This window comes from Herpailurus yagouaroundi, unplaced genomic scaffold (assembly GCF_014898765.1).
Source record: "Herpailurus yagouaroundi ecotype Mexico unplaced genomic scaffold, PumYag 166, whole genome shotgun sequence".
In the NCBI taxonomy this organism is placed as follows: Eukaryota; Metazoa; Chordata; class Mammalia; order Carnivora; family Felidae; genus Herpailurus; species Herpailurus yagouaroundi.
Window position 1 is genome coordinate 25830941 of NW_024412407.1, and position 26273 is coordinate 25857213.

Below are 26273 nucleotides of genomic sequence, written 5' to 3' on the forward strand. Positions count from 1 at the left end.
TGAATATTTTCAATTGGAAATATTGGAAGTGTACTATACAACAGGCTCAGAACTGGTATTCTCTTTAAGCCCAGCCCACAATCCTTTCATATTCCCTACCCCTGAGATGTCCACATGTCAGAGATCTGAGTGTCATTATTAAATGCCATCTCCCCCTTCCGGTGCTTTATCCTGGTGCTCCAGTTCTCCAATCCTGCAGCATTGGTGTTATGTATTCACCTCAAACCACTGATATACAACTTCTAGGCACAAAGGTTCTGGAGTCTCAAACTCTTTGGTCCCAAGACTCATGGATTATGACCAGGGAAAAGAGAGTAACTGCTCAAATGTTTTAATCAGCTATTTCTGCAATAATGCTTCAGAATACACCACTCCAAGCTCAGTGGTTTAAAACTACAAGCATTCGGGGCGCCTGGGTGGCGCAGTCGGTTAAGCGTCCGACTTCAGCCAGGTCACGATCTCACGGTCCGTGAGTTCGAGCCCCACGTCGGGCTCTGGGTTGATGGCTCAGAGCCTGGACCCTGTTTCTGATTCTGTGTCTCCCTCTCTCTCTGCCCCTCCCCCGTTCATGCTCTGTCTCTCTCTGTCCCAAAAAAATAAATAAACGTTAAAAAAAAAAATTAAAAATAAATAAATAAATAAATAAAACTACAAGCATTCAAAAATAAATAAATAGGGATGACTGGCTGGCTCAGTTGCAAGAGTATGCGACTCTGATGTTGGGGTTGTGAGTTTGAGCACCATGTTAGGTGTAGAGATTACCTTTAAGAAAGAAAGAAAGAAAGAAAGAAAGAAAGAAAGAAAGAAAGAAAGAAATTTACAACTATAAGCATTCATTTTTCTCTTAAGGATCTGTAGGTTGCTTGCTCCTTTACTATTCTAGGCAAGATTCTTATTTCTAGACTCTGGGTTCCAAGTTCTATGTTGCAGGTTAGGGTTCAGGTGTGCTCCACGTTTCTACAGCAGCCACTCAGGTCAAATCACCACATCACAAGAAAACAAGATAAACTTTGCAGGCACATGAAAAGCCTGTGCTCACGTAATTTCCTATTACATCATATTCTGTTGGTTTAAAGCAAGTCACATGGCCAAGCCCCAAGTCAGTAGCACAGGAAAATAGAGTCTAAGCCAAGTTAGAAGGGAAATGAAGTGAATTTTTTTGTGGAGCATTAACGTATCACATCAAGATTCCTAGGAAAAAAGGCACGGAAAAGGATAGAAAGAAGAGATTCCCAAGGGTAGGACAAAGAACAGCTAAACTCTGGCCATGACTAAAGATGGGATAGTACCCCCAAAAGATCAACTATCAGGAAGTAATATGGAGGACCCATTGCAATGGGTATGATGAATAGTGATGAAATGCTACAAGATATCACACACACAAAAAATCACAAACATTGTTACTGCTGAGAAAGATGAAGAATCAACAAAAGAGGAAAATATTAAAATTTTATTTTTTATTGTATATGATAAATTACAGCTATTTCTGTGGGCTGCTTTCCTTTTATGATTCCCAATCTCTAGGCACAGCAACTACCACAAATATCATTAAATATGTCAAATTGTGTTATTTTAGTTATAGAAGAAGGTTTTATATACTGAGCGTTTATAGATTTTTGTCATGCAATTTGATTTTTTGCTCACAACTAGAGGGATCTATGATCTAAACTAGAGTGGAAGCTAGGAGAATAGAAATAAAAGAACATATTTAATAGCTATTTTGCAGAAACGATTAACAAAATAATTGGATAAATAATTGGATTCAATTTAAGAGATGGATAAATCCAAGGTATTTTTGTATGCAAGCCTAATGTGACTTCTTGAACAGTACAATCAACAAAAGCCAAAGAGCTGTGGGGGTCTGAGAAATAATTTGTGATACTGTGATTTAAAATAAAAAGTATATAACTGGTCTTTGTCACATTCCTGGCACAGAGCTCCTGAAACCCTTGTAAATTCCTAAGAGATGAGAGCATTGGGAGACTCTTTTGTTCTAATGGGGCAACTCTAGGTGGACTCCTGGATGGCCCTAGAGGTAGGCTGATAACCAGAAAGACCAAGCTATGATTAGAAGTTTGGAATTTGTAGCCCCACACCCCATAGCTCAGCAGAGAGAGGCTGGAAATGGAGTTAATAAATGATCATTAGTACATGAGGAAGCCTCCAGAAAATCCCTATAGTATGGGGTTCAGAGTGCTTCCAGGGTCGGTGTTCACATCCACATACCCCAGTTCCCCAGAGGCAGAAGCTCCTGTGTTCAGGATGCTTCCATACCTTGCACTATAATATCTCTTCATCTGGCTTTTCATCTGTATCTTTCATCACACCACTTAATTAACTGGTAAACATGTTTCCCTGGGTTTTGTGAGCTACTTTATCAAATTAATTGAACCTGAGATGAGAAAGGGGGTCATGGGAACCTCAGATTTATTGCTGGTCAGAAGCACAGGTGACAACCTGCACTTGTGATTGATATCTGAACTGGGTGGGAGTAGTTTTGTGGGACAAAGCCCTTATACTGTGGGATCGGATGCTAACTGCAGGTGGATAGGGTCAGAATTGAACTGAGTTGAGTTAAACTGTAGGACACCCAGCTCGTGTCAGAGATTTGCTTGGTGTGGAGAAAAAACTCCCACATAATTGAAATTGAGTGCAGAACCTTAAACTCCAAAAATGACTGTCAACAATTCTTCTTACAACACACGCTGCTCCTCTCATCCATATTGCCTTGTGACTTGTTTTGACCAATGGACTATAGCAAAAGTTATATTGTGCAGTTATGCTGTACAGTTATGGACCTTTCCTTCAAGGGGTCATCTTGAATGTTTCAGCTTCATCTGAGCTCCCAGCTGAATGTAGCTATAAGAGTAATCCTAGTCAACAAATACCATGTTAACAGATCTGCTATTCAGTTGAGCCTAGCCAACACAAAGAATCATGAGAAATTATAAATAATTGTGTTAAGCCATTAAGTTTGGGGATAGTTTGGGAGCCAGTAATAGAGAACTCATAGAGAAATTGGTACTGAGTATGGAATTCAGTTACAACAAAAAGCATAAGATATGCAGCATTAGATTTTGGACTGGGTGGTGGACAGAGAATGGACAGATACAAGGAGACTATTGGGGGAGGCCGGAAAAGCAGCCTTTATCTCATCAATAAAGATAAGAGAAATAGCAAAAATAAAATTTATTGGAGATTGGAAGGGGAACCATGTATGTATGGGTGTAGTAGCAGAACAATTAGCAAGTCTGCTAACTGTAGTAGCTTGGAAGAGAAAAAGTATTCAGTGAACCTATAGATCTGTTTATGCAGATTTCCAGACAGAACATTAAAATTGTCAATCGATCTCTTTTAGCAAAAACACATGATAAAGTATTCAAGAGAAAGGCGAGGGTAGAAAGGGATTGTTCAATTTTCAAGTGGCATTTAGAGAACATATACAGTCTATGACAGTCTTCCCAGCAGGCAAAAATGTCTCAAGGCAAGAGATATTCTCAGGACAAAGTTAAAATTCAGAGCTCTGCCAGTAAAATGCAGTCATGATCAAGTCAATGGTGCAGCTGTAAGAACTTCTGTTAAGACTTCAGAGTGACTTAAGGAAGTGTCGTACAAACCCATAGAGTTCCATGGGAAGGTTTCTAAGAATCCTAAGGACATCGTCCCACGGTAGCCTAATGTGCCCCAAGAAGAGAGAGGGCTGTCTTGGAAACAACTATCAATATGGCTTTTGAAGCACAGAGTGAACCCCAGAATGATTTATATAAAACTTCCAAAGTCATTAAAAGAACTGCCCCAGCAAAAACATCATCTTCTTGTACCAAGGAACAAAGACAGCTCACTTTGAAAGAAGCCTCTAGACCCTAAACTTCTAATGGAAGAAAGCAGGCTGTGAGAATTACTTATGTAAACAAAAAAATGATAACTTAGGCAGAGCAAAGATCCCAAAGAGTCCAAAACCAAGAATCAATAGAACAGTGAATTCAGAAAATTCCCGGAGAACGGAACTAGGACCCATGTCTGGAGTTTGGAGCATGGCCACGTATGCTGGCCAGGTTTCAGAAATGGACCATGACTACTATGTGGTCTTATGTTTCCTGCTTTCAGGACATGAGTTTCTCTTGCAGTTGCTCTATCCTTTTCTCACCCATGTCAGGATGGGCGGTGGGGAGACAGGTGTTTTTAACTTGCAGATCTCCAGATCAAGGTTAACTGAACCTGAGCAGTCTCATCCTCATCTGGATTTAGTACAGATGACAAGATCTTGGATTTTGGGCTAGCAAAGTAACGGGATGAAATCTGGGGGGAGCGGGGTAGATTAATGTATTTTGCATATGAGTGGAAGATAAATTCTAGATGATAGACTGTGGGAAGACAGCTAAAGACAGCTGCCAACAATCCCTCCTAACTTTGCATGTGCATGTCACTCCACCAATCAAAAGTAGAATCCAATTCTCCTCCCTGCTCCCTCCCTGAACTTGAACTAGATTGTGGCTTGTTTTGATTTACAGAATGTGTTAGAAGGGACATTCTAGAACACCCAAACACAAACCTTCAGAAGCTTCTGCTTTGAAGGGATCCAGCTACCACATAAATAAGCTTGGACTAGACTACTGAGTAGTAAGAGACCAGGGGCTTCAAGTGAGAAATTCTGGCTTCCACACTCCATGCCAAGGCCCCAGATGTATGAGGACGGCAGTCTGGAATATTTTAGCCTGGCTTAGCTCCCAGATACACCAACGACTTCACCTGACACTATATGAACAGAGAACCCATTGCCACTGAGCCCTCCAAAAAACTGCAGAATCATGAACAAATAAATGACTGCTTTTAAAAAACACTAATTATTGGAGTGGTTTATTATGCAACAATAATTAATGAAAACAGGATACAGGAGAACATTTTGGGGATGGTGGAACACATTTAGGGAAACAATGATTTAAAATTGCGGCTTCAAACATGCTGAATTTGAGATCAGGGTGGGCTATATAAATAAATATTCTGCTGCCAAATTTCTAACACCTTTAAGAAGAGTAAAACAAGATTATTCATTTATACAATAACTTAAACACTAATTTACACAATAATTATTCACTGATAATCTATTATGTGCCGGGCTGTATGCAAGGGTTGAATGACAATGTGTTTCAAGACGACTTAAATTATCTTAGCCTGTCAGTAATTTTCAGAATATTTCTGTAAATATTGGTAGCATCTACCAATTTAAGGTAGGCAGGGCTATTTTTCTACTTTCCCCTCTCCTCCCTTCCTAACAGACTTGATATCAATGATATCTTACAGTAAAAGTCGTAGACCAAATTGTGACAAATGTATAACATATAGGAATTGTCTTTCCTTGACAAGAATGCAGAATTCTATTAAGAAATACATATTAAGATGATGAAGCAAACCAAAATCATAGTATTAATATTTTTATGGTATGTTTGGGAATAAGCTGTTTGTCTTTGGTATATTTGAATGTTTTATATTTTAATGTTTTAAGGAGTTTGAAATATTTAATATTTTACAGATTGTCTTCATGACTCTATTTTTTATTTAAGAGAGAGAGAGCATGAGTTGGAGAGAGAGGCGGGAGGGGGAGAGAGAGAGAGAGAGAGAGAGAGAGAATCTCAAGCAGGCTCCCATGACCCTGGGATCATGACCTGAGCCAAAATCAAGAGTCGGCTGCTCACCCAACTGAGCCCAAGGCACCCCTCAGCAAATGAGGTAGATTCCAAGATCTCTAGGAAGGGCTGGATGTAGGTTTTTGTGGGGCCTGAAGTTTACACATCTCCTTTTGCTGACCCTTCATTTTTATTTCCCAAATAAATCTTATTCCTTAACCATGACAGATGACCACTGTGGAATTCACTTTTACCCTCTTTAAGTTCTACTATTTATGTGCTGAGTCAGTGCTATTACTCTACATCTCTTTCACACGCAGCTATAGAGAAAATTAATTTGAAACTTTATCCTGGTCAAATACAATGGAAGTGTAAGAAATAGCCCTGCAGTCACAATTGGGTATAAATGGAATATAAGAAGCTTAGAAAGATACCTAAAATAATTAAGTTAGAAATTGTCATTCCTATCAGCAAATTATGAAAGATCTGAAAAATATCTTTGGAATAAAAGTGGCTATTGCTGCTAATTATGTGTTTTTGCACTGTATAATCCCATTTCATTTATGTGATTAACTTGCCTTTTTAAATTTTGAATCTTTGTTTTTATTTTTATCTTATTTATTTTTGCTGTTGAAACACACGGTCCTATCTCAATATTTCTTTTCTTTTTTTTTAATTTAAATTCTAGGTAGTTAACATACAATGTAGTATTGGTCTCAGGAGTAGATTTTAGTGATTCATCACTTACATATAGCACCCAGTGCTCATTCCCAAAAGCGATCTCCTTAATGCCCATTGTAGCAGGATTCTCACACAGAGTCATGACACCTAGGCTTTTCTTTCCAGGAAGCCACTTTATTCATGCCAGCACTGCTCAGTTGAGTTCGTACCCAAAGAATTGAGCCCCAAATGCCACGTGGCATAGTTTTTTATATATTTTCTACTACTTTGTCTCCCATACATGGTAACACACAAACATGTAGTCTGATTAAGTGGTCTCATGTTACAAGGTCTTGAGGGATGTTGTCACATAAGCGTATAGTCAGGTTGTCTTTGGGTTGGTGTTTTTTTTTCTTTAGGGAGGGGTCCCTACCACACCATCACCCACTTAACCCATTCCCCCAACAACTTGCCTTTATTTTTAATGCAAGGTTTTCAAGAGTAAACCTATCCTGAGCTGGAAAAAAAATCGAAGTATATGGACTTCAGTTTCTACAAATGCCCCAGAGTGATAAGTAGTTTTAGAAAGGTGGCTAAAGAGAGGTTTCTAGTCCTGGCTCTGCCTTTTACCTGCCATGTTACTTCACTCTCACTCATCTGTAAAGTGGAGATAGTACAGCTTACTGTGCCAACCAGACCAAGTCATGTTGTAATTTAGCTGAACCAAGTGGATGTGAAAGATCTCTATAATTCAGAGGTATTATTGTATTTATCACATAGACACTGTTCCCTAATACCTAACACACTCACAGCACCCCTTACACCAGGAATATGCTGTTCTATCTGTTTTGCCTATTCATTTAAAAAAAATTTTTTTAATGTTTATTTATTTTTGACAGAGAGAGAGACAGGCAGACAGAGCATGAGTGGGGGAGGGGCAGAGAGGGGGGAGATACAGAATCTGAAGCAGGCTCTAAGCTCCGAGCTCCGAGCTGTTAGCACAGAGCCCCATGCGGGGCTCGAACTCATGAACCACAAGATCATGACCTGAGCCAAAGTCGGATACTCAATCTACTGAGCCACCCAGGCACCCCCTGTGCAATTTGCCTATTCAAATTGCACTTCCCCTTAAGCCCATGTTCAAGAGCTATCACCTCCTAGATCTTTCACTGAACATTCTATCTGAAGTCTTTGTATGTATATATAGAGAGACATATATATGTCTATATCTATTGTTTATTTCCTTGGATCAATTGTATCTCTTTTTAAATATAACACAAAGTCACGTATTGAAGGAAGGAAGCATACAGCATTTAAGTTTATGCATTAATTGGATGTCTGCCTATCCTTTGCTAGGCAATGTGAGGACTCTGAGACACTCTTCCTGTTTCAAAAGTATCATAATGTAGTAGCAGAAATATGACATTTTGTTTATTAACTATTCACTGTTACTGCTATTAAATACTATAAAATCATTAGCATCTGGATGGTATCTGAAGCCCAAAGAGTAAAGGGACTTGATCTGACAAGACTGAAGAGAAAAGAGACTGTAGAGAAAAGAAGGCCTAGGACAAAGCCTTAGAAAATCAGTATGTAAGAGATCAGGGGAGGATGCAGAGAATCCAGGGAAGGCTGTGAACATAAAAGTTTTCAAGAAAGAAAAGAAAGAAAGAAAGAAAGAAAGAAAGAAAGAAAGAAAGAAAGAAAGAAAGAAAGAAAGAAAGAAAGAAAAAGAGTCTGTTTTTTATTTTTTTATTTTTTCAACATTTATTTATTTTTGGGACAGAGAGAGACAGAGCATGAACGGGGGAGGGGCAGACAGAGAGGGAGACACAGAATCGGAAACAGGCTCCAGGCTCTGAGCCATCAGCCCAGAGCCCGACGCGGGGCTCGAACTCACGGACCGCGAGATCGTGACCTGGCTGAAGTCGGATGCTCAACCGACTGCGCCACCCAGGCGCCCCGAGTCTGTTTTTTAAAAGTGAACATGAAAAAAAAAAGTTCAACATCATAAGTCATCAGGGAAATGTAAATTAAAACCAAAATAAGATACTACTGCCCATCCATTGCAGTAGTTAAAATGAAAAAAACAAAAAAAACAAAAAAACTGACAACGTCATGTGTTGGAGAGAATATGAAGGAACTTGATTCAAAGATTTCTGGAGTGACCCTTTTGGAAAACAGTTCAGCATTTAAAAAAAAAATGAAATTAAAAATACCCTTATAGCACAAACCAACAATTCCACTCTTTGGTATTTATCCAAGGAAATGAAAACATACACCTACATAAGGACTTGATCCTGAATATTTATAGCAAGTTTATTTTTAATTGTTCTAAGCTGGATCCAGCCCAAATGTCCATCAAAGGGTGAATGGATAAACAAATATGTTTTCTTTTTTAAAAAATGTGTATTGTTTTTAATTTAAATCCAAGTTAACTAACATAGTATGTAATAATGATTTCAGGAATAGAATTTAGTGATTCATCACTTCCATATAATACCCAGTGCTCATCCCAACAAGTGCCCTCCTTAATGCCCCTCACCCATTTAGCCCATCCCCCCCACCCAAAACCCCTCCAGCAACCCTCAGTTTGTTCTCTGTATTTAAGAATCTCTTATCATTCGTTTTCCTCTCTGTACACTATTGTTGCTTACCACCCCTTGTGTTCATCTGTTTTGGATCTTAAATTCCACATACTAATGGAATCATATGATATTTTTCTTTCTCTGACTGACTTGTTTCACTTAGCATAATACCTTCTCATTCCATCCGTGTTGTTGCAAATGGCAAGATTTCATTCTTTCTGATTGCTGAGTAATATTCCATTGTATATATATATACCACATCTTCTTTATCCATTCATCAGTCAGTGGACATTTGGGCTCCTTCCATACTTCGGCTATTGTTGATAGTGCTGCTATAAATATTGGGGTGCATGTGCTCCTTCAAATAAGCATTTTTGTCCTTTGGGTAAATACCTGGTAGTGCAATTGCTGGGTCATAGGGTAGATCTATTTTTAATTTTTTTAGGAAACTCCATACTGTTTTCCAGAGTGGCTGCACCAGTTTGCATGATCACCAGAAATGTAAAAGGGTTCCTCTTTCTCCACATCCTTGCCAACATCTGTTGCTGCATAAATGTTCAAGTTTGCTATTCTGACAGGTGTGAGGTGGTATCTCATTGTGGTTTTGACTTGTATTTCTCTGATGATGAGTGATGCTGAACATTTTTTCATGTGTCTGTTACCTATCTGGATGTCTTCTTCGGAAAAGTGTCTATTCATGTCTTTTGCCCATTTCTTCCCTAGATTATTTGGTTTTGGGTGTTGAGCTTGATAAATTCTTTATAGATTTTGGATACTAACCCTTTATTTGATATGTCGTTTGCAAATATCCTCTCCCATTCCATCGGTTGCCTTGTAGTTTTGCTGATTGTTTCCTTCGCTGTGCAGAAGCTTTTTATTTTTATGAGGTCCCAACAGTTCATTTTTGCTTTTGTTTCCCTTGTCTCTGGAGATATGTCAAGTAAGAAGTTGCTGTAGCAGAGGTCAAATAGGTTGTTGCCTGTTTTCTCCTCTAGGATTTTGATAGCTTCCTGTCTTACCTTTAGGTCTTTCATCCATTTTGAGTTTATTTTTGTGTATGGTGTAAGAAGGTGGTCCAGGTTCATTCTGCATGTCGCTGTCCAGTTTTCCCAACACCATTTACTAAAAAGACTGTCTTTTTTTCCATTGGATATTCTTTCCTGTTTTGTCAAAGATTAGTTGGTCATAGCTTTGTGGGTCTATTTCTGGCTTCTCTATTCTTTTCATTGATCTGAATGTCTGTTTTTGTGCCAGTACCATACTGTCTTGAAGATTACAGCTTTGTAATACAGCTTGAAGTCCAGAATGGTGATGCCTCCAGCTTCAGTTTTCTTTTTCAGGATTGCTTTGGCTATTCAGAGTGTTTTTTGGTTCCATACACATTTTAGGATTGATTGTTCTAGCTCTGTTAAGAATGCTAGTGTCATTTTGATAGGGATTGCACAAATATGTTTCCTTTTGTTGCTAAGTCGCATTTCATCATATGGATGTACCATTAAATGTACCATAATTATTTTCTATTTACTAGCTGATAGACACTGAGTTGTTTCCAATTTGGGGTGATTAAAATAAAGCTATAAATATTCATATAGAAGTCTGTGTATGGCCACAAGTTTTCATTTCATTTGGGTAAACATCTAGGAGTGAGATTGTTAAATTATATGTTAAAGGTATATTTCACTTTATAAGAAACTGCCAAATAATCTAAAATGGCTGTACAGGGGCACCTGGCTGGCTCAGTCGGTAGAGCATATAACTCTTGATCTTGGGGTTGTGAGCTCGAGTCCCACATTGAGTACAGAAATTACTTAAAAATAAATAAACTTTATTTAGTTATTTATTAAAATTTTTTTAAAATTTTTATTTACTTTTGAGAGAGAGCCCCACATTGACAGAGAGAGAAAAAGAGAGAGAGAGAGACAGAGAGACAGAGCATGACTGGGGGAGGGGCTTGGATCATTGTTTTTACCATGATGTTGTGACTCATCAGCATTTGTATTTGCATAATCTTCGAAAAATTAGGTTTCAATGTTGAAATTTGTAAATGAAATTTACAATAGTCTTCACAATGTCATATGCTCAGATGTTACACCTTAGACAGAATGACCTTCCAAAAGCTTAACTTTGATTCCATGAATTAGATGAAAAAAAAAAAAAAACCATTATTGAGATGAATGGATTTTCTGTTTGAAGCATCTGATAACACTGGCATAAAAATAAGCATCATTTGGGGCATCTGGGTGACTCAGTCGGTTAAGTGTCCAATTCTTGGTTTCGCTCAGGTCATGATCTCACAGTTCATGAGTTCAAGCCCCACATCAGGCTTCATGCTGTCAGTGTGGACCCTGCTTGGGATTCTCTCTCTCTCTCTCTCTCTCTCTCTCTCTCTCTCTCTCTGGCTCTCCCCTGATTGTACTCTCTCTCTCTCAAATAAATATATAAAAACTTTTTTTATGAAACAGGCATCATTTAACTGTTTGTAAAGTTCTTGTTCTGCTATTTGATATCGCACATTAATAACTATTGTTCCACTTTTCATAAGTGCACAGAAAAGGATCCAATAAAAAATAAGTGAAATTAATTGAAACAGTCATTTGATCTAATGCATCACATAGTGATAAGTAAATGGGCTTTCTACATTTGCTCATGTTAAATTTTTGTCTGTCAGCATAGGCTTTAAAAAAAAGTACTTACTTTTGAAGTAGATGCCAATGCTTCTTAAACTGATTAGTGTCTTCTGGATTTTCCATAGTCATTACTATCACTATGGCCCCCATGGTGAATGTAGATAGTGGCAAACACATTATGTAAGTTACACTTCCATCATCAATGGTAATATAGTACTTAATTTTTCATTAAATATGCATGTTACAGGTTGAATTATGTTATATTCCTCTCCAAAATTCATATATATTGAAGTCTTAGCCTCCAGTACCTCAGAATGTATTCTTATTTGGGATTAGAGTTTTGCAGATTTAATTAGCTAAGATGAGAGGCTCCTGGGTGAGTCAGTCAATCGAGCATCTGACTCTATGTTTTGGCTCAGGTCATGTTCTCACAGTTAAGACTGAGCCCCCAGTGGAACTCTGCACTGAGTGTGGAGCCTGCTTGGAATTCTCTCTCACTCTCCCTCTGTCTTTCTCTCTCTCTCAAAATAAATAGATAAAATTTTAAAAAAAATTAGTTAAGATGAGGTCATACTGAAGTGGGGTGGACCCCTAATCTAATACGACTAGTGTCCTTATAAAAAGGGTAAATCTGGACACAGGCATGCACACAAGGAGAATATTGTGTGAAGATAAGGAAAGAGATTGGGGTGATGTTTCTAAATGCCAAAGATTGCTAGCAATCAAAAAGCTAGGGGACGGGCATAGATTCTCCCTCACAGCCCTCAGAAAAATCTCACTGTCCCAATACTTCGATTTCAGACTTCTAGCCTCCAGAACTGTGAGACAAAAAATTCCTGTTGTTCAAGTGACCCAGTTTGTGATACTTTGTTATACGGCAGCCCTAGAAAACTAATAGCTGAATCCATGCACTAGAGGTAACCATATAATGCAAAACTCTTAATTTACTATCACATAAAAGAAAATGCTAATTTAAAAAGGAATAAAACTGTGATACTTGAAGCTTATATACACATTATTTTTTTTTGTAAGTTTTACTTATTTAAGTAATCTCTACACCCAATGTGGGGCTTGAACCATGACCCCGAGATCAAGAATTGCATGTTCTTCCCACTGAGATAGCCTGGCACAACTTGTATATGCATTATTAAAACTCAATAGTATTGGTAACAAGGTCTTTTTTTTTTTTTTTTAGAGCTCTTATTTTAGAAAGAGAGAGTGCACAAGCGGGGGAGAGGGGCAGAAGGAGAAAGAGAGAATCTTAAGTAGGCTCCATGCTCAGTGTGGTGCTTGATGTGGGGCTTGATCCCACAACTCTGGGATTGTAACCTGAGCCCAAATCAAGAGTTGGATGCTCAACCGACTGAGCCACCCAGGCTCGCTAGTGAGTGAAGTCTTCTTATAGTCTAGCCCCAGTCAGGCTACCAGATGACTGCAAACACATGAGTAACCCCAAGCAAGAGCTACAAAAGAATCTCCCACTTAATCCCAGCCCAGATTTGTGTGATGCATGGAATTATGAGCAAATAAATGGATATTGTTTTGAGCCACTACATTTGGGGGCTGATTTTTATGCAGCAATGCATAACTAAAGCATCATTGTAAAGATTTGGGCTTTTACTCTGAATGAAATGGTTCTATGAACTGAATTGTTTCTCTTCCCTGCCCACCCCTCATTCATATTTTGAAGACCTCACACCTCATGTGACTGTATTGAAGACAGAGACTTTATACAGATAAGTGAGGTTAAACGAGTTCACAAGGATAGGGCTCTGATCCAATAGGATTAACGTCCTTATAAGAAAAGACACCAGAGGGGTGCCTGGCTGGCTCAGTCATTGGAGCATGTGACTCTTGATCTAAGGGTTGTGAGTTTGAGTCTCATATTGGAGATGGAAATTACTTAAAAATGAAATCTTTAAAAAAAGAAAAGAAAAAAAAAAGGCACGAGAGAACTTCTTCACATTTTCTCTGACAGGTGAAGATACAGTGAGAAGACAGTCTTCACAGAAGAGACCTTTCACCAGAACCCCACCCAGGTTGGAACCCTGATCTTGGACTATAAGAACTGCAAGAAAACAAAGTTCTACTGGTTAAACCACCCAGTTTATGGCATTTTGCTATGGTGGCCCAGGATGACTAATACAGATAGGAAGATGGTAGTTTTAGTTGTTTTTGTTTTTGTTTTTAATTTTTTTATGTCTATTTATTTTTGAGAGACAGAGACAGAATGAGAGACAGAGCATGAGTGGGGAAGGGGCAGAGAGAGAGAGGGAAACACAGAATCTGAAGCAGGCTCCAGGCTCTGAGCTGCCAGCACAGAGCCTGAGGCGGGGCAGGAACTCAGGAACTGCGAGATCATGACCTAGGCTGAAGTTGGATGCTTAACCAACTGAGCCACCCAGGCACCCCAGAACATGGTAATTTTTGAGCCAAGGAGCAACATGATCTGACCTTTCAAAAAAAATTATTCTGGCTGCTACATTGAAAAAAACAAACAGAAAACCCATAGGTAGCCAAAGGAAGAAACAAGAAAGGTGGCAGAAAAGGGGCTCAGTTGGTTAAATGTCTAACTTCGGCTCAGGTCATGATCTTGCAGTTTGTGAGTTTGAACCTCTCGTTGGGCTCTGTGCTGACAGCTCAGAGTCTGGAGCCTGCTTCGGATTCTGTGTGTCTCTCTCTGTTCCTCCCTTGCTCACACTCTGTCTTGCTGTCTCCCTCTGAAAAATAAAGAATTTAAAAAAATAAAAAAATAAAAAGGAAATGTGGTGGAATGATCTAGATAAGATATAATAGTAGCTTGGACCACTTGGGTAGTAGCTATGCCGATGATGAGAAATGATAAGAATCTGATTTCTGAATCTACAAAGTTGCTGACAAGCGTGAGGTACAAAAGAAAGAGAGAGTCAAGGACAACTCAAAGATTTCTTGCCTGAGCAAGCAGACGGATGAGATCATTTAATGAGATGGGGAAGAATGCAAATAGCAATTTGGGGAGGACTTACTAGTAAGATCAGAATTCTGTTTGAGAATATTAGATTTGCTTAACTGACTAAGCCACCCAGGGACCCTAAGAATATTAGATTTGAAGTATCTATTATGATTCTGCACCCAATATTGACGTGTGGACTCTTTCCAAACAATTCTCTACACCAGCTGGGTACCTATGATTTAACTCATTTCTGACACTATCTACCTGATAATTGTGTCAGATCCCACAGGACTCAGTCCTACAAGACTGCCCTTCCCCTACTTGAGATGGCAGTGCCAGTCCAGGTTGTCACTTGTGTTTCTAACCAAATGACTATAGGTTGGAGACTCCAACAGCCCCACTCCTTGGGTCTATTAACGTGCTGGAGTGACTCACATGACTTAGAGAACCATCTACTTACTAGATCACCAGCTTATTATGAAAGGATATATAGCTCAGGAGCAGCCGGATGGAAGAGATGCATAGGACAAGGTATATGGGAGAGGACACGGAGTTTCTGTGTCCTCTTCAGGAGTGTCCTCGAATATCCACGAGTTCACAAACCTGGGGTCTCTCTGACCCTGACCTTCTGGGTTTTTATGAAGGCTTCAATTCTGTAGGCACGATTGATTAAATCACTGGCTATCAATTCAACTTCTAGCCTCTCTTCCTCAGAGGTCAGGAGGGTGGGACTGAAAATTCCAACCATCCAATCACCAGGTGGGTTCCCCTTACACGAAGCCCCCATTCTTAGGTGTTTTCAAAAGTACCCTCATTAACATAAACATAGGTGTGGTTGTGAGATGTTACTCTTACTACTCAGGAAATTCCAATGGTTTTGAGAGCTCTATGTCAGAAATGAGATGAAGACCCAATATATATTTCTTATAAATCAAAATATCACGCCTATGTATACCCAGTCTATAGGAGAAATATTCAGCCAAGAGATATAAATTTAGGAGTTGTAAGAATATATAATTTAGAGCCATGAGATGAAGAATCTTCTAGGAACTGACAGTAAACTGAAAATGGGAGATACAAAGATTAAGTCCTGGGATACTTGAGTGTTCAGAGCAACTACTCTTAAATTATGGTTTGTGGCTCCATGGGGTTCTTTGAGATCTTTTCATGGAGGCCTGGAGGTCAGAACTGTTTTTGTAGTAGTACACAAACATTATTTGTCTTTCTTTTTTTATATACTATATTAACAATTGCATTGAAAATACAAAAACAATGGTGGGTGAACCTGCAGCCACTTTAGCACAAATCAAGACACTGTCATCAAACTCTATTAGAAAACATTGTACTTTTCATCTTTGTTCTTGTATTTAAAATAAAGGTGCAGTTTCATTGAAACATGTTCTTGAGGACAGGGTAAACATTATTCACTGGTTCTCAATGCTTCTGTACATATTTATTTAACATTCTGTCCATCAACATGGAAAGTCCTTTTAAAGAACTTTCAGTACAAGCCAAAGAACTGTGCTTGTCTTAAGAAAAGACACTTGTGCCATTGTTTGAATTGCAAGTCAAACTAACTGATATTTTTCATGGAACACAATTTTTACTTGAAAAAAAAAATGACTAACAGAGGCGCCTGGCTGGCTGAGTCAGTACAGTATGTGATTCTTGATCTCAGGGTCATGAGTTCAAGCCCCACATTGGGTGTAGAGATTACTTTAAAAAATAAAATCTTCTAAAAAAAAAAAACTGACTGGGGCACCTGGGTGGCGCAGTCGGTTAAGCGTCCGACTTCAGCCAGGTCACCATCTCGCGGTCCGTGAGTTCGAGCCCCGCGTCAGGCTCTGGGCTGATGGCTCGGAGCCTGGAGCCTGTTTCCGATTCTGTGTCTCCCTCTCTCTCTGCCCCTCCCCTGTTCATGCTCTGTCTCTCTCTGTCCCAAAAATAAATAAGAACGTTGAAAAAATAAAAAAAAATAAAAAATAAAAAATAATAAAAAATAAAAAAAAAAATAAAAAAAAACTGACTAACAGAAAACATTATGGTTTTATATAGACTTGGATTTTTAGCAGACATTTTCTTGAAAATGAACCAAGTGACCTTGCCACTTCAAGGAAAATAAACGGATGGCATTTGTTGCCAGTGATAAAATTTAAGCATTCGAGCAAAACTTAGACTTTTGGAAGACATATATCTACCAAGCTTGATAGGTTCCCAATAGTTGTTTGATGAGGTGGGTTGTAATAATAACAAATATGATTTTTTGATATCATATAATGAGATGTGTAAACATTTGGAAGATCTGCATAATTAAGGGAAACAATATTTTTTCTTTTTTTTAAGATTTTATTTTTTTAAGTACTCTCAATACCCACCATGGTTCTTGAACTCATGACCCTGAGATCAAGAATCACATGCTCTTCTTTTTTTTTTTTTAATGTTTATTTATTTTTGAGCGTTAAAGAAAGAGTGCGAGCAGGGGAGGGGCAGAGAGAGAGGGAGACACAGAATCCAAAGCAGCCTCCAGGCTCTGAGCTGTCAGCACAGAGCCGACTTGGGGCTCCAAGTCGCAAACTGCAAGATCATGACCTGAGCCAAAGTCAGAGGCTTAACTGGTTGAGCCATCCAGGCGCCCCAGGAGTCACATGCTCTTCTGACTGAGCCAGCCAGGCACTCTAGGGAAATATTATTTTCCAAATGACCAATTTATAACATTAGCAAATCATGCATCTAAAAGAGCCATTCCAAGTGCAAGATAGATGAATAGATTTTAATGTAAGTTTAAAAAGTTCATTGGTAAGATTTTAGATTACACTTTACAACTAATCTTCAAGAAACCACTTCTTGGAATTGAGATGTGGGATCAAAGGAAAATGTCCCGAATTATCTGAAAAGGCTATTAAAATATTCCTTCCTTTTCCAAACACATATCTGGTGAGGTCAGATTTTCTTCATATGCTTCAATGAAAATAACCTATTACATTAGGTTGAATGAAAAGCAGAAATGAGGATCCAGCTGTTCTCTATTTCACCAGACCGGGAGTGGACAATTTTTTTTTTCTATAAAAGTCCTGATACCTAATATTTTAGGATTTGCAGGCCACACAATCTCTGCCACAAATGTGCAACTCTTCCACTGTAGTGAGAAAGCTTTCATAAACAATACAGAAGTAAACGAATAAAGGGGAGCCTGGGTGGCTTAAGCGTCCAACGTCTGCTCAGGTCACGATCTCACAGTTCATGAATTTGAGCCCTGCATCGGGCTCTGTGTTGACAGCTCAGAGACTGGAGCCTGCTTTAGATTCTGTGTCTCCTTCTCTCTCTCTCTCTCTCTGCCCCTCTCCCGTTCATGCTGTCTCTCTCAAAAATAAAATAAACATTAAAAAAAAAAAAAAGAAGTGAATATGTATGGCTGTGTTCTAGCAATAGGCAGTGGGCTGAATTTGGCCAATAGGCTGTACTTTGTGCATCCTTAGGCCTCTGAACTGGACATTAAAGAGATTTTTAAAAATGTAAAAACAATGTCAGTCTTCTCACTAATTTGTTTTGGAAAATACAGTTTTCTTTCTCATAAAAATGGTATTTCTATTAACATGTAATTGGTGTATAATTATTATTTTCAAATGAATCAATAGATAATTCTTTTTTTTCAATATATGAAGTTTATTGTCAAATTGGTTTCCATACAACACCCAGTGCTCATCCCAAAAGGTGCCCTCCTCAATACCCATCACCCACCCTCCCCACCCTCCCATCCCCCATCAACCCTCAGTTTGTTCTCAGTTTTTAAGAGTCTCTTATGCTTTGGCATAGATAATTCTTGTAAAAGTCTCAATTTTAATTTCCAGAAGAGTAAATATTGATAGATACAGGCCACATAACAAAAGCTCTTTGAGGTTCTCAATAATTTTTAAGGTAGTGTAAAGGTGGTCCTGGGACTAAAAAGTTTGAGAACTACTGGTTTAAAAGTTGGGGGCATGAGAAGGAACCAGCAAATGAGACAAGGGGACTAGCTCATGAGAAAGTAGGCAAATTAGAAATGTGACCCCCTGGAAGCCAAGTCAAGAAATTCTTTCAGGGAAGAGAGTGTGAGGTTAGCTATGTCCATTGATAATTATCTTGTCAAATGTTAATGATGAGAAACCAATAGACAGGGAAATGTTAGGCTTCAAGGGAGAGGAGAACTAATCATTTGCCATAGGACACTGGAGAAGAGGAAGGTGACAGTATCCAGAGCACTGGTTGAAGATTTTGCTGTAAATGAGTGGAAAGGGGGTGCCTGGGTGGCTCAGTCGGTTAAGCGTCTGACTCTTGATTTTTGTTCCAGTCATGGTCTCTAGTTCGTGGGTTCGGGCCTCATGTTGGGTTCTGCGCTGATGGTGTGGAGCCTGCTTGGGATCCTCTCTCTCTGCCCCTCTCCCTTGCTTGTTCTCTCTCTCTCTCAAAATAAATAAACTTAATAAGTAAATAAATAAATAGTTCCACTTCTACTGAAACACGAGGTAGTAAATAAAGGATGAGGACAACTGCAGCCAAATTTGTAGGTGCAGAAGCAGGAAACTGAGGGAGTACCAATCTGATGGCTTCTATTTTCACTTAAAAGTAGGAGGTGAGGCATCTGTTGGGATGAGGGGGTGAAATATTTGGAGGCTTAGAGGAGTGAAAAAATGAAAGGCTGAAGAAAAGAGAGCTAGCTGACTAGGGAAATTAGAAGGAAATCTACATAATGTTGATTTTCCAGGTGGGGTTTAGGATCATGAATATATTGTCCAATGCACCAATCTGTATAATGGTTGTTGGCTCTTCTCTAGCAAATATTTAATAGTTCAGGTATTAGTACATGTTAGTACACAGATAACAGAGACAACAGACCTGCTGGACAGAGACAGTACATATTTTAGGATTTGTGGGCCATATGGTCTCTATCATAACTATTCAACTCAGCCTTTGTAGTGTGAAATCAGCCACAGACAATATGTAAATGAATGAGCCTGACTGTATTCCAATAAAACTTTATTTATGGACACTAAAATTTGAATTTAATGCAATTTCTTGTGTGTCATAAAATATTCTTACTTTGAATTTTTTAACTAGTTAGAAACGTAAAAATAATTATCAGCTTGTGAGTCACACAAAAACAAGCAGCAGGTAGATTTGGTCTGCAGTGCCCATAGTTTGTGAACCTCTGCTCTAGACCATAGCAGATTAGAAAAAGTTGCACCCTCAGGGAAGGACTACCCCAAGACCTTGAATAGAGCTTGGGTTGGTTTCTATTTGTTCCTTTTGTAGGGTGCTCTTGTGTAATATACAATATGGATCTCTTTATGTGATGGTCCTTGCAGTTAGTCTGTTGGGTGATATAACAAAAGGAAACAAAATATGGGCATTGAGGATACTGGTACAAAATGCACCACTGCAGTATAAACTGGATAGAAATAGAAATGAAGGTGGAAAGGAGCTGATAGACACCTAATCCAGGGGGTCAAGGACAGTTAAGTCTTTTTTTTTTTAATTTTTTTTTTAACATTTTATTTTTGAGACAGGGAGAGACAGAGCATGAACAGGGGAGGGTCAGAGAGAGGGAGGCACAGAATCCGAAACAGGCTCCAGGCTCTGAACTGTCAGCACAGAGCCTAACACGGGGATTGAACTCACGGACAGCGAGATCATGACCTGAGCCAAAGTCGACTGAGCCACCCAGGCGCCCCAAGGACAGTTAAGTCTTAATGAGCTCAAGGAATTGATTGATAACAGAAGTGACTAAGGGAAGAATCGGAAGGAAGATCAAAGTCTTGGAGTGGTATGTTGGCATGTAAGATTTTAAGAATGAAAGAGCTCCATGTTGATAACAGGGTATGGACAGCTCACCCAGGGGTCAAAGTCTTTGATCAGAAAGAGGAAATTGACCAAGTTGTCAATAAGTGATAGTATCAACAAAGGTTAGAGGTTGAGGTCATGAATCATAAAGGAACAGTGAGAGTGAAAATGCAATGACCTGAAAATGGTTCGGGGACAAAGGGAAGATCCATCAATTGCTCTATCACATAGCTGACACTCCCTGGTTATCTCCCTTTCAAAAAGTAGCTTCAAACCTGTTGCTCCTATACCCCAAAGAATTAGGTCCTTCAAGAACCTTTTCTTTCTTGCCATAGAACTGATCTGGCAGGAAGACAATCATGAAGAACCTTAGAGGCTAACAGATGAAGGAGCAGAAAATTTTTGCTTCATTATATTCACACTTTCCAATTGCCTACTGAAATCTCCAGTTAAATGTATTAGAGTCTTCTTAAGCTCACTATGTCCAAAATAGAACTTAATTTCCTCCCTGACACACTCTACCATTTCCCCCATCTAAATGTTTTGCTTTCCCTTGAGTACACTCTCATACAAGGACCAACCCTTCCTGCCACAATTCCCTTCATAGCTATCCTTAATCCATCCGTCTTTACAGCCACTGTTACTCCTTGGCTTCAGGCTTTCATCATCTCTCACTTGGATTATTATAACATCCTTTCAATAATCTCCCTAATAACCCTAGGATTATTTACAATTTTCATAAGCTATTTCATGTTGTTTTGCATTAATTTTTACTTTTATTTAAAAAAAAATTTTTTTTTAACATTTATTTTTGAGACAGAGAGAGACAGAGCATGAACGAGGGAGGGTCAGAGAGAAAGGGAGACACAGAATCTGAAACAGGCTCCAGGCTCTGAGCCATCAGCACAGAGCCTGACACGGGGCTTGAACTCACGAACCGCGAGATCATGACCTGAGCCGAAGTCGGACACTTAACGGACTGAGCCACCCAGGCGCCCCAATTTTGACTTTTAAAAAATATTGCTTTGGGGCACCTGGCTGGTTCAGTCAGTAAAGCATGCATGCAACTCTTGATCTTGGGGTCGTGAGTGTGAGCCCCACTTTGGATGTACATTTTACTTAAAAAAATAAAATCTTAAAAAATATATTGCAGGGGCGCCTGGGTGGCGCAGTCGGTTAAGCGTCCGACTTCAGCCAGGTCATGATCTCGCGGTCCGTGAGTTCGAGCCCCGCGTCGGGCTCTGGGCTGATGGCTCAGAGCCTGGAGCCTGTTTCCGATTCTGTGTCTCCCTCTCTCTCTGCCCCTCCCCCGTTCATGCTCTGTCTCTCTCTGTCCCAAAAATAATAAATAAACGTTAAAAAAAAATTAAAAAATATATTGCAATAAAATATCATTTATCTTGTGTACTGAGTCTTTTAGTGCCTTCTTAAATTGTGCCTACAAAGCAAGTGCTTCATTTATTTCACCCTTGTCCCAGCCTTACTACTTCTGTCTTGTCTCTTGCAATCTGCTTTCCATTCAGCAGACAGTCAACTAAAATACATATGTAGTCATGCCACATTTCTGTTTAAAATTCTTCAATGGATCCCTCTCAGTTTAATTCAACAAGACTTAATGGTCTCTGCTTACTATTTTAGCCTCTTTTGTAGATTTCTTCTTCCTTTATTTATCATTACCATGACTACCATTATGCGTGAGCACAGAATGAACACATTGTTTTTAGAACTTTACATATATTATCTCATATGATAAGGTGGGGTAACTACTATTACTCTATTTATATATCATTTCATAGGCAAAGACACTTAACTATGAGTTTCTATAATTCCCTTCATCTAGGTCTCTTTTAGGCTTTTCCACATGTGTCCACTGCCTGGAAGACTCTTCGGTTTTCTTCTCTGGTTACTTCCTGTGGTAGGCTGAATAATGCCCCATTCTGCCACAAGGACATCCATATATGCCAAGGAATATATGTGCTAAACAGAAGTAGGAAAGGTCAAGGAACAGATTCTTCCCCAGAGCATCCAGAAAGAATACAATCCTGTGACTCCTTGACTTTGGACTTCTAATGTCCAGAACTGCAAGAAAGTAAATTTGTGCTGTTTTTTTTTAAATTGATATATAATTGACATATAACATGTTAGTTTCAGGTGTACAACATAATTATTTGATATTTGTATGTCTTGTAAAATGATCACCATAAGTTTTTTTTAAATGTTTATTTATTTTGAGAGAGAGAGAGAGAGTAAGTGGGGAAAGGCAGAGAGAGAGAGAGAGAGAGAGAGAGAGAGAGAGAGAATCCCAAGCAGGCTCCATGCTGTCAGCACAGAACCCCATGCTAGGCTTGATCTCACAAATCTCGAAATCATGACCTGAGTCAAAATCAAGAGTCAGAAGTCTGAACGGACAGAGCCACCCAGGGCTCCACAATAAGTTTAATTAACATCCATCACCATACATTGTTACGTTTCTTTTTTCTTGTGATGAGAACTCTCTTAACAACTTTCAAATATACAATACGGTATTTTTTTTTTTTTTAGTTTTTTTTTTTTTAACATCTTTATTTTATTTTCAGAGAGAGACAGAGTGCGAGTAGGGGGAGGTGCAGAGAGAGAGCGAGACACAGAATCGGAAGCAGGCTCCAGGCTCTGAGCTGTCAGCACAGAGCTTGACGTGGGGCTCAAACTCACAACAGACCATGAGATCATGACCTGAACTGAAGTAAGACACTCAACAGACTGAGCCACCCAGGCTTCCCTACAACATGGTATTATTAAGTATAGTCACCATGCTGTACAAATGTGTGTTGTCTTAAGCCACTAAGTTCATGGCAATTTGTTACCACAGCGATAGGAAACACTTCCTCAGGGAAGCCTTTTTTTTGATCTCCCCAAACTGGATTAACCACTCCTCCTCAATGTTTGCTCAATTCCCTGTCCTTACCTTTCCCACAGCACTTGCCTTGCTGCACTGCATTTCCCTGTTTGAAGCCCATCTCTACCGCAAAGCTGTGTGTTGCTCCAACAGGGATCACATTATTCCTCTTCTTCCCCAGAGCCTAACTTAAAGATACTGCTGAGCTGCAGCTCAGTAGGTATTTGTTGGATGAATGAACCCTCAAAAAGGGTTAAGATTATGTATTTATAATAAATCACGTGGAGTGACTAGTGTGTTTTAAATGCAACTGAATTGGTCTTCCTAGCAAGAACAATAAAAAAAATCAATGCACAGAGCGGACTTTTTCCTAAGTGCCCCATGAACATCAAAGTAAAGTGGTTACCTTGACAACAAGGAGAAATCTGCTTTCCTTAGAGAAATGAAGTAGCAAAGCAAGAGAGAGTGAAATAATTAAGAAATTTTGAGGTTTAACAGGGACGTCTAAGTTTTTTACATAATGAGACATATGCTTCGACATGACATGTGTGCCAGTTACCATAAGTTTTTGTTCATGACAATAGTGAATTAAATGTGACTGTACTGGGCTTGCTACTATTGGATATGATTCCAACATGAGTCAGGGCCACACGAAATTTTATTTATTATTTTCCTTCTGTTGTAAATCTTTGGTGTGCTCTAGTTTCACAATGTAATTTTATTTTATTTCTTTATTTTTTAAATTTTAATTTAATTTTTTTTAATTTTTATTTTTTTAATGTTTATTTTTAAGAGAGAGAGAGAGAGAGACAGAGTGCAAGCAGAAGATGGGCAGAGAGAGAGGGAGACACAGAATCTAAAGCAGGCTCCAGGCTCTGAGCTGTCAGCACAGAGCCTGATGCAAGGCTCGAACTCACAAGCTGTGAGATCATGACCTGAGCCGAAGTCGGACACTCAACCACCTGAGCCACCCAAGCGCCCCAAATTTTTAATTTTATTTTAAGTAGGCTCTAGACCCAATGTGGGGCTTGAACTCACAACCTTGAGATTAAGAGTCACATGCTCTACTGACTGAGCCAGCCAGGTGCCCCGCACAATGTAATTTTAATATGCTGATTATGAAAAACAGAGGTCTCTCAGAATTGTGGGGGGTCCTTACAGAGTCACCTGAGTTTCTCTCTCATCTTCTACCTCCCCAACTGTTCAGAAGTCTGGTATTGCAAGGCTGAAGTCAAAGAGTTAGCTGGACAAGTTTTTGTCTGGAGACTCTAAGGAAAAATTAACTTCCAAGTTCTCCGGTGCAGTTGGCAGAATTCAGTTCCTTGTAGTTGTAGGAGTAAAGTCCCATTTACTTGCTGGCTGTCACTTAGGACCTGCTCTAAGCAACTAAAGGCTGCTGTTAGGTCTTTTCCCATGGCCACCATTGTTACTTCACAATATGGTATGTTTGCTTTCTTCCAGGCCAGCCAGACTTTGCCTTCTGCAACCAGCTAGAGAAAACTCCCTACTTTTAAAGAGTTCATGTATTTGGGTCAGGCCTACCTAGATAATCTCCACATCTCAAGGTCACCTCTGCCACATAAGAACATAATCACAAGAGGAAAAGTCATCATATACACAGTCCTACGAATAGCATACACAACATACGGGTGAAAAATTTGGTGCCATTTTAGAATTCTGCCCGCCCCAGTACTACACATCAAAGTTGATCAGAATGGGAGTGTATTTTGAAAACAAATAAATAAACAAAAACACCTAAGATTTTTCTCAGTACTTTTCCTTATATTCCCACAGAGAACCACTCCTTTAATGGCACTGAATTTGAACAACTCACAATTACGTAATTAATTTCATTCAGTGTGATTAATATAACTAATCCAATTCTTCCTGCATGACTCTTAACTTCAATTGGTTACACAATTAGCTTGCACAGGCTACCCTGCTGGCCAATGAATTCACATGAGCTAGCTAATCCATAAGACAACAAAACATTCTTTTGGAGAGCTAACAATATCAGCTGGTGGTTATGTTATTATGCTAGAGTTTTACAGGGTGCTACTATTAGGGGAAACTAGGTAAATGGTACATGAGACTCTTCTTTTACTTCTTGTAACTGTATGTGAATCTACAAGTTTCATCTCAAACTGAAATTTCAAAGTAAAACAATCCGGTTTTTAGTGTGGTGTCAAATTATAGATGCCACATATCAGACTATCTGGTTTTGCCCTTTCCAGAATAAAAAGTATGACCACAGATAGGACTGGAAGGTTGAAAAGTAGGAAGTTGGGTTTGGAATTCCCTAAGTGAGGAATCTGATAAGAGCTCAATGAATGATGAGCAAAAAGCTCCAGACAGGCTTTTTCCCAGCTGAAGTAGCAATTTCTAGATTTTACCAAGTGGGTAAATCAGCTATTCATATTTTGGAGTTTGTGCATTGTTTAGAAGATTAGAAATCCAAAGCTTTTGCTAAGTTTTTGTTCTATTATTCAGAGAAGCAGATATTTTAAGCAACAACACTGTGTTGTGACCACTTAACAGAGGAAGAAATTTAAAAAAGAAGCCTCAAGGAGCGAGTTACCTATTTTCTTCTAGACACCATTTCTGTGATTCCAGTCACCATCACCATGTGACAAGGAAGGCCCATCAGTATTTTCCTGTGTGGATAGGTTGTACCCTGGCAAGGTAGGAAGAGAGCTGAAATGAGCCTTTGATTCAGTCAATTATGATTTCGACGACAAAAAGTATTTTAAAATAACTATTAAACTTAAATTTTAGATTGTTACATAATGAAACATCACATAAAAGTACTATATTCTGTGATCAACTTTGTTCTCTAATTTATTTTTTCTATTTGACCCCAAGCAAAAATTTTCCAGACAACTTTCCAATGCTGTCTACCAGCTATTTTTTCCTTACATCTTAGTTATTAAAACTTCATGGTTTGCTACTCTAAGTCTGTAATAATTGAGGAAGTGGACTAAGGTGTCCTCATTCTGCTAATCCCTGCTTGTTTTTCACAAAATTACTAATCTTCAGGGAACATCTCAAACCATTATTTTTATTTCTGAGTCAGAAAACGAAAAAGTGGAGAAAGTTGTGGATAACAAGTGCTCTTGGAACATTAGACAATCTTTTATTTGGAAAGAGATG

At 39.0% G+C, this 26273-nt stretch overlaps 1 long non-coding RNA gene across 4 annotated transcripts in view; it reads right to left on the reverse strand.

The window, feature by feature from the left end:
* The window catches only part of LOC121038817 (uncharacterized), a 66262-nt gene that overhangs the window by 25679 nt on the left and 14310 nt on the right, over positions 1–26273 (reverse strand). For 3 of the 4 annotated variants that reach the window (XR_005794523.1, XR_005794522.1, XR_005794520.1), the window contains exon 2: positions 25702–25797. This is a non-coding gene — a long non-coding RNA (uncharacterized LOC121038817). Of the gene's footprint in view, positions 1–21533; positions 21575–25701; positions 25798–26273 lie in introns of those variants that run through there. The other variant, XR_005794521.1, reaches the window with a different exon arrangement.